Raw genomic sequence first — 7,190 nt, 5'->3', positions numbered from 1 at the left:
AAACTTGCATCTCTGCTTTAAGCTGAGGATGGCTGGTGGAAGCGGCCAGTGTTGGAGGTAGTGTGTACCCCATTAGAGAAGTAACCAGGAAGGATCCTGGTGGAAGCATGGCAGTGGATTCTGAGCCTGGGGATGAGCAGTGCTCAATTAGGATGTCATATCTTGACTAACCCAGCTGATTCTGCCCCCAAGAACAACACATACACATTTACTCTTCTACCAGTGCATGAAATCACACTTAATCAGCTATAATCAGCAGAAGGATGGAAGGGGACCTAGAACTGACCATGGGAAAGTGAGAGAGGAATCACTAGTTGGGATAATGTTGATGTGTTCTTGAGGATGTCTTTGTTGGGTGCATAGTAGTAGCCTATGTAGAATATTACCCAATAAATATTAAATGTTTTTTTCCTTATAGATTTTTTTCTTTTTCTTTCTTAATTTCTTTTTTTGTTTTTGTTTTTGAGTCAGGGTCTCGCTCTGTTGCCCAAGCTGTAATGCAGTGGCGCTGCAGCTTCAATATTCTGGGCTTAGGTGATCCTTCCACTTCAGCCTCCCAAGTAGTTGGGACTACTGGAGTGTGCCACCACACCTGACTATTTTTTTTTTCTTTTTCCTTTTTTTTGGGGGGGGGGTGGAGATGAGGTCTCACTATATTGCCCCGGATGGTCTTGAACTCCTAGGCTTAAGCAATCCTCTCGCCTTGGCTGTCCAAAGTGCTGGGATTATAGGCCTAAACCCCAGCACCCCGACTTAGAGATTTTCTTTAAATGGTCTCATCCATTCCCTGGCTTTAACTATGATCTCTGCTGATCTATTATCTCTTCCTTCCCCTGTTCCAAGCTATGGATGTTTATTGCAATAGCTCTGATGCATTCTTAGGTTCAGATAATGTGTCCTCCTGAAAAATTACTGCAATATATCAAACCATATAACAACCATTTTTCTAATATCCCAACATTTGCATCATATACCTGTCGGTCCAGCCGCATTGTACTCTTCTCAGGACCTGAGGTTCTGTCCCGTGGCTTGGACCTCTCTTCCCAGCACATTTGACTATCTGGTTCTTTTCATCCAGCAGATCTGAGTTTACATACTGACTCCTTCTAGAAGCCTTTCATATATATGGTTATCCTGTATACATAGATTTCTCCTGTTATCCCCTTCCCCTTCATTCTCTTTCCTTCTTTTCTGGTACCTATTGATGTTTATACTTATGTGTTTGTATATTTGTCTGTTATCTACCTCTCCACTTAGATTGTGAGATCCATGAAGGCAGAAAAATGTTGATAGGTCTTTTTCACCACTGGCATAGTGCCATATTCATGAAATGGATGAATGAATGATCCTCAGACCCACGATAGTCTTTGTACATGTTGCTTCCTATGTCCTTTTCTGTCTTGGGAAATTTATCCCACTTTCAAAACCTAACCTCCTCTCTCCTTCTGCCCCCAAGAATTAATCACTTCTCTGTGATCCCACAAAAATTTGTACATACCTTTAACAATTTAAGAGTTTAGCATGTATTTTAAGAATTTATCATGTGTTTTATGATTGTTAAGCCATTGATTCTTCCTTACCTCCCCATCTTGTGAGACAAGTAACATATTTTATTGATCTTTTTATCCATGACAATAATAATAATGACCCTCAACTAATTCTTATGAAGTGCTGTGTGCATTTAAGTTCTTTGTCAATCATTGTAAACTCTTCATTAAAGCTGGGCAGAGTGAGACATTTAGCATAGTTCCTGGGGCATAGTTAATCCCGAAAAAATGTAAAGGAATGTATAATAAACATATATTGCAATGTTAGCCCTAAAATTAAAAGTTACAGTGAAGATAAGCTAATGTTTTTATATTTAAGTATCATATGCTACTCTATAAACAGATGAATAGCAGAAAAGTCACTGTGTTCACTCTCAAGTTACCCCCCAAAGCTTAGCAAGTTTAACCAACAAACAATTATTATCTCACACAATTTCTGAATTAAGATGTTGGGAATATAGAAGTAACTTAGCTGAAATTCTAAATTATTCTTGGTGAAATTATACCACTTATAAAAATAAGTCCATGGATTAAAGTTATAGTGGAATAAAGCAGAAGTCCAACAGAATTATATGGCAGGAAACTTTTGACAGGAGTAGCAGTGGATTTGACATAGTGCATTTAACAGACATCTTAAAACAAAAGGAAAGCAAAGTCCAGTTGTCTGTGGTCTTTGATTGGCATGAAGAGACTTCCAAAAGAAGTTACTGAAGATTTCGGGGATAGACTTTTCAATAATTTTAGATAGCTTTCAAGAGTGCATACAGAAACATATGTGACATAAACGCTCTTTCCAAGTTTGTGTGAAAAGCTTTAAGCCAGAAATAGATGATTTAACATGCAAACAAACACTGAAACTGGAAATAGCCCTATGACCAGATCTTTAACACCTCACTGAATTTTTTGAAAGATGCCTCCAGCCCTCAGATTTAGAATACAAATATCTTTAAGGATAAAAACTGCTAGAAGCAGCCAGGCACGGTGGTTCATGCCTGTAATGCCAGCACTTTGGGAGACCGAGATGGTAGGATTGCTTGAGCCCAGGAATTCAAGACCAGTCTAGACAACATAGTGAGACCTGTCTTTACAAAAATCCAAAGATTAGCTGAGTATGGTGGCACATGCCTCTAGTCCCAGCTATTTGGGAAGCTGAGGTTGAGGATTACCTGAGCCCAGGACTGCAGTGAACTGTGATTGTGCCACTGCACTCCAGAATGAGCAACAGAATGAGACCCCAACTCAAAACAAACAAGCAAGCAAACAAAAACTACTAGAAGCATCATTCAGTAAAGGAAGACTCTTGATAAAGAAGCCTGTAGATATTGTAAACAGAAAAGATACTGGAGGCCAGTACAGTGACTCACACCTCTAATCCAAACACTTTGGGAGGCAAGGCAGAGGATTGCCTGAGCCCAGGGGTTGGAGACAAGCCTGGGCAACTTGGCAAGACCTCGTCTCTATAGTAAATCAAAAAGTCAGCCAGGTGTGGTGGTATGCACCGGTAGTTACAGCTGAGGCAGAATGTCTGCTTGAGCCCAGCAGATTTAGGCTGCAGTGGCCGTGAGCATGCCACTGCACTCCAGCCTGGGTGACAGAAAAAGGAAAGATATTAGAAAAAACAATTGTGCTAGTTAACAAACTGAAGGAAAGAAAAAGTCTGTGAGCAATAAAGGTGCCCTAAGGGAGACTCAAGTGCCAATTAGCCATTTTACCCTTAAGTTCACTAGAAAAATCTCCTTAAATCTCTTCAAAATTAAAGAACAGCTTTGCAAATGTTGTTTTGATCACGAGTGTTACAATACCAACTTAAACCTTGGCACTATTACATCATATCTCCCAGAGGGTTAACAAACTACTCAGGTGGTAGGACGCTCTAACAATCCTGAGTAGCCCCCATGTCCCAGCCCATAAATTTAATTCTTGGTCTTTAGCCAAGGAACATTCATCACCTCATCCTCTGTGACACAACTGCTAACAGAACTGAGAGGGATCTACTGTGTAAATGAATCTGCCAGATCACGCCAGCCTGGTTGACAGACCAAGACCTTGTCTCAAAAAAAAAAAAAAAATTACAGGCTGGGCACGGTTGACACATACCTGTAGTCCCAGCTACTCAGGAGGCTGAGGCAAGAAGCTCCCTGAGTCCAGGAATTTGAAGTTGTAATGTAATATGATTGTGCCTATGAATAGCGATTGCACTCAAGCCTGGGCAACATATTGAGACCCCATCTTGTTTTATTTATTTTATTTATTATTTATTTTTATTTTAAAGATGTGAAGTACAACTCAGTATTGGGTATACAAGTGGTCATCATACAGGTAAAGTGTGGGCCTCCCTTTGGTCCTAGACCCCATCTCTTTTAAAAAAAAAAAAAAAAAGCATTTTGGGAGGCTGAGGTGAGTGAATTGCCTGAGCCCGCGAGTTCGAGACCCACCTGGGCAACTTGGCGAGACCTCATCTCTACAATAAATCAAAAATCAGCCAGACGTGGTAGCGCATGCCTATAATTCCGGCTACGTGGAAGGCTGAGGCGGAAGGATCGCCAGAGCCCAGCAGGTCGAGGCTGCGGTGGCTGGGAGCGGCCACTGCGCTCCAGCCTGGGCGACAGAATGAGACTCCAACTCAAAAAAAAAAGCAAAACTTTCCCAGGCCAGTCATTCAGAGTCAGTTAAGGGGATTCCAACTGTTCTAAAATCATCATGTCTCCCTATAATTTAAACAATCTTTCAGTCATCTGGGAAACCTAAATATAAGTCAGCATTTTTGTGGGGGTTTTTTTGAGAAATATGAAAATTTATTAAAACGTACTCAGCTCAGACTTACTGGCTTATGAAGAGGTCAGTCCCTCCCCCCCCCTCCGCGCAACACTAAGCTTTTTCATTTGCTTTAAAGGTTAAAGGCTTATGGGTAGTTTTATAGAAAAAGCAATGTAGTGATTAGAATATATGCAAAAGACCCACCCTCATTTATACATTCCATGTCGTCAGGTTAAAACTCTTTGCTTTGCATCATTGCTAGCAATTATGCTACAGTCAGAGAACATGGGGCTTTTCATGGCCGAGATGTTCGAGATGCCAAATAACAAAGGAATGACTTGCTTAGGACAGATGAAAATCATGAGAGAAACAATGGGCTTTGAAAAGAGCCATTTGCTGGGAGGCCGAGGTGAGTGGATTGCCTGAGCCCGCGGGTTCGAGACCCGCCTGGGCAACTTGATGAGATTTCATCTCTACAATAAATCAAAAATGAGCCGGGCGTGGTAGCACGCGCCTGTAGTTCCAGCTACTTGGAAGGCTGAGGCGGAAGGATTGACGGAGCCCAGCAGGTCGAGGCTGTGGTGGCCGGGAGCGGCCATTGCACTCCAGTCTGGGTGAGAGTGAGACTCCAACTCAAAAGAAAAGAAAAGAGCCATTTGCGTGGAACCTTCAGAAAACCAAGACAAAAATGTTCCATAGCCTCCAAAAGCAGCAAGAAACCCTCACGTGATCTGGTTTACCCTAGAGCGTTCACTGTATCAAATGGAGAAGACCCAAGCAGTCACTGCTTGCTAGGCAGCAGGACATCACCTCTCCATCCTAGAAAGAACCTCCACCATGTGACATCATTGCAGAAAACCTGCCAGGGCCCCTACCTTCCAACCTGCCTCCTGGGGCGGGCTTTAACTGGTGGCCCCATGGGAGCTTCTGAAATGAACATGGGAATAAAACTAGCCTTGGAGGAGCACCTGTATGTACAGGAAGAGGGTGAAATGATCAAGGAAAAGGAACTGCTGCCCCAAACCAGACTATTTCTATGAAGCGAAGGGGCGGGGCTTGCATTCTTGCCATAGGCACTAGAGCAGGAGGTCCATAGAAGGAACAGTGGTTGGTCACCACTCTTTTTTTTTCTTTTTTTTTTGAGGGGTTGGGGTCTCGCTGTGTCACCCAGGCTGGTGTGCAGTGGCTCAATCACAGCTCACTGTAGCCTTGACTTCCTGGGCTGAGGCAATCCTTCGCCTTAGCTTCCCAAGTAACTAGGACTATAGGCACACGCCACCATGCCTGGCTAATTTTTTTATTTTTTTGTAGAGACGGGGCAGGGTCTTGCTATGTTACCCAGCCTGGTCTGAAACTCCTGGGATCACCACTTTCTAAATGTGATGGTCACTTCAATGCCAGCAATCCTCTCTTCTTTGGCACATGCCGGCGTCCCTCCACCGCTACTGGTTATAAAGTTCACCCCACGATTCAGTTGGGCCTCACCTTGGAATCCCACCCACAATCTCCTTAACTCTCTTGACCGCTCTGAAAAGTGTAAACCACCAGGCAAGCCAGTGGAAAAGCCTCCATGTATCCTCCTCAACGATGGTCATCTCCAAGAGGCCACCTGGGGTCCAGCACTCGCTGGGGAGGGTCCCCCCATATGCAACCAACCAGGCTGGCCCACCAGCTGTGCATCTGGTTCTGTTCTACCCCCAGAGGATGAAACAGTCTTCTCAGCCACATTTTCGAGCAAGCCTAATACTATTTGCAATTAGCTTTGCTTCAGTTTGCAGGTATGGAGATTGGTTTGGTTATTATGTATCTGTGTGTGTGGCCAGGAGGGCAGGGCAGTCGGTGTTAGCTTTTCAGTTCATCAGTGTTCACATTTACACGAAATTCCCTTGGCTGGGATTTCCAAATGTCCTGGCTGTGAAGCGGCCTTGTGCGGCTACTGTTACCGATTTCTCCCTCAAGAAAGACACAGCCAGGGAGTAAAATTGGTAAGAGAGATTCTTATTCTCTGGAACTTAAAGTCTTTCACCAGAGGTGTCTTCCTGCGTGACTTGGCGGAGCAGTTGGGATAGTCCCACCGTTGAGCACGATGGCCATCTCGGTTGGCTGAGACACGTTGTTTCTAAACAAAGCGCTGGGCCTCTTTCCCAAGCTGCTGTTGGGAAACCCTGCCGTTCGGAGAGCTGTGTTGTGTTCATCCATGGAGAAGGCCTTGTTCTCCACGTAAGCCCACGGAGTCTCATCCTCCCGGATGACGAAGGCGAATGTCAGCCCGAAGAGGTCCAGGGTTCCCTGGTGGAAGAGGAAGTGCAGGCCCACGGGGCTCTTCTCCTCCTTGTCCTTGATGAACGGCAGCAGCACCAGGAGGATGAGCATCAGGAGCAGCGTGATCAGGGCGCCCGCCCCGGCCACCGCCTCCACCACGATGCCCCAGATGGCGTCCAGGTCGCACAGGGACACGAACTGAGGGAAGAGGTCCAGCCCGCGGACGTGCTGGCGTTTTCGGAGGCCACCGAGGCGATCACGAAGAGGAGGAGAAAGGCGAACATCTGGTGAACTCTCATCTTTCTCTCTGATACCACGGACATTCGAGCCCCGCGGCCCCGCAGCGCCGACGCTCCCGCTGGCCCTCGGCCCGCGTCACATCTCGGCAGCACTGTCGCGCCCTGGCTCCGTGCACACCTGCCTCCCGTCCGGCCTCATTGCATAGCCTTCCCAGCCCTTTTGTGGTTTAAAATGAGCTCTTTAACACCTTCATACCCTGGGTCAACGTAAGTATTTTAAAACTTTTTTACAGCCGGGCTCGGTGGCTCAGCCTGTAATCCCAGCACTTTGGGAGGCTGAGGTGAGTGGATTGCCTGAGCCCACGGGTTCGAGACCCGCCTGGGC

At 45.4% G+C, this 7,190-nt stretch overlaps 1 pseudogene; it reads right to left on the bottom strand.

The window, feature by feature from the left end:
- Window positions 1-6,281: 6,281 nt before the first annotated feature.
- On the bottom strand, window positions 6,282-6,889 carry LOC103269033 (annotated as a pseudogene).
- Window positions 6,890-7,190: the final 301 nt, after the last annotated feature.

This window comes from Carlito syrichta, unplaced genomic scaffold, assembly GCF_000164805.1.
Source record: "Carlito syrichta isolate Samal-C Ts95f unplaced genomic scaffold, Tarsius_syrichta-2.0.1 Scaffold309041, whole genome shotgun sequence".
In the NCBI taxonomy this organism is placed as follows: Eukaryota; Metazoa; Chordata; class Mammalia; order Primates; family Tarsiidae; genus Carlito; species Carlito syrichta.
The sequence above is the reverse complement of the archived record's forward strand: the minus strand, read 5'-3'. Positions and strand labels throughout refer to the sequence as shown.